This window comes from Arachis ipaensis, chromosome B03 (genome assembly GCF_000816755.2).
Source record: "Arachis ipaensis cultivar K30076 chromosome B03, Araip1.1, whole genome shotgun sequence".
NCBI lineage: Eukaryota > Viridiplantae > Streptophyta > Magnoliopsida > Fabales > Fabaceae > Arachis > Arachis ipaensis.
In genome coordinates this window covers 93,901,751-93,903,880 of record NC_029787.2, presented here as the reverse complement: position 1 = coordinate 93,903,880, position 2,130 = coordinate 93,901,751, and the positions used below count along the sequence as shown (strand labels likewise).

General features: G+C 29.8%; 1 long non-coding RNA gene across 1 annotated transcript in view; it reads left to right on the top strand.

The window, feature by feature from the left end:
• Positions 1-1,646, top strand: part of LOC107634555 — a 2,714-nt gene extending 1,068 nt beyond the window's left edge. Inside the window, exon 3 of the long non-coding RNA XR_001618975.2 lies at positions 1,503-1,646. This is a non-coding gene — a long non-coding RNA (uncharacterized LOC107634555). The remainder of the gene's footprint in view (positions 1-1,502) is intronic.

Genomic DNA, 2,130 nt, shown 5'->3' with positions numbered 1-2,130 from the left:
TACTAATTTATAGCATGAGGTATATTTTTGTTTTAAATTTGTCTTTTTGTATTCTTTTATTTATTTATAAAAAAAAATAGAAAGAAATATTGATGTGATAGAACAAATCTCTCTTGAATCCTTTCTCAGAGAAACACTTTACTTCCACCTCTCTCATGTTCTTCACTCCCTATACCATTCCATCAACAGTCTCATGGCTCTGACTAATCCCATTTTCCAAGCACAATCTAGACCTCCATGCATTCCATTTTGCAGAGTTATTCTATTTTTCATATTCTTGCCCCATATCCTTTAAACCCTTTTTCACTCTACTTCGTATTGCAGGGTTCACATCCTTTTGAATCAGTAGTCTGATTTTTGAGTTCTTCTTTCCAGTCTCTGGATGTTTCTGGATAATTTTACTATAAACCCCGGAAAGGTTACGGATAATAGAGAAAATGGAACCATTGACCCTTATGCTTTTCACCTCTGGCTGGCATAGTTCTGTGGTGCAGCGCTCTCTTCAATCTGATTATGGCGGCGATGAGAGTTTGTTTGAATTGATTTTTGTCATGGTTGTGTTATTTATTTTAATTTCAGTTATGATACTATATTAGGTTTTAATCTTATAATTATTGATGCATTATTTCTTCTTGGGTATTGAACTAAATAAATAATTAGTGTTGCTGTTCTGCTTTTTTTTCACTATTTGCTTCGTATTGGAACTCTTTTAACTCTTTTTTTTAATTCTTAGGTGTTTCATTTTTAAGCATTTAATTTTAAAGAACTTTTGGCATAAAAAGTGGGAAGTTGTATAAAATTCTATCTGGTGCAATTCCAGTGATTTTTTTATTATTTATCTTGAGTATTTATTTTGTGAATGCATATTTTGTTGGCCTGTTTTTGAAATAAGATTAGTAAGTGCTTATCATTTTTTGTATTATTCTACAGTGCTTGAATTGTACTTGAGTTGTTCACATATTCATTTTTCTGAATTCTTGCACGAAAAGGAATTGAGAGTCAAATTTACCTTTGTGCCTTTGTTTTTTCCTTGGGTGTTGTTAGTAACTAGATTTCATTTGTATAATAAGCATTATGGTTGTGAATGTGATAACCTACATAGTCTTATTTATATATAAGTGTACACCACTTGAGTTTTATTTAGCAGTTATTTTGAATCCTTTTTTAATTGTTGCTCCCTCTTCTTCAATTGTCAAACAGCTTTTAGCTTGGAAAAATAAAAGCTTCTTGATAAAGTTAAGTCAAATAATAATAATATTATTATTACATTTTAATAATTTATATTTGACTCACAAGAACATCTCTCAGAATCATAAATTTCAAGAAATTGGACTTGGTATGTTTGGAAGGCTATATCATCGTATAAAAAATAAATGTTATATTTATGTATATCATGGAAATGATGTTCACTTTCCCGTATCAGCAGCTTTTGTACTTCTTCCTTGTGTTACCTTATATCTCTAATCCTTATTTCAGTGTTAATGGTACTTTTTTTGTGGTAGGTTGGGCATTTACTGATTCTGTTCTACATAGATTGGTACCTCTTTGGGTAGGTACTAGAGGATTAGAATTTACTTGGGATTACATTCTACAGGGCCTAGAGGCTAATACAAATTTGGTACGTTATTTCTCTTAATGCTATAACTTCGAATAGGTCAAGCTGAAAAACGTAGTCAATATTCTCCATGTAGTCAATATCCCTCTTCTCTTGAATCTTAGATTGGATTTTCATATCAGATTATGGTTCCAGATTGTGTGTGTGTGAGTTGCTATTTTATGATACAAAATTATGAGTTTGTCTATAGCTTTGCTTTGCTTAAAAATTTTATCTTTATAGTAAAAATATTTTATTTCTTGATTTAAAAAAAAAAGAATAATATTTTAGAATTCTAAACTTATTTGATGAATATTTTTGAAATATTTTTAGAGTTGTCACTTAGATGATGATCAAATGAAGATGCTTGCTTATGAAAAATGATGCTTTTAGTTTTATGGGCCAAAGTGACTTGTGATAGTACATATATAATAGATTACGGTTATTGAGATATGTGTAAGTTTACTCTGTTTCATATTTACTTTCTGAGCTTGAGATCAAGATTTAATATATATATTTATAGTTTTTAGGCAGTT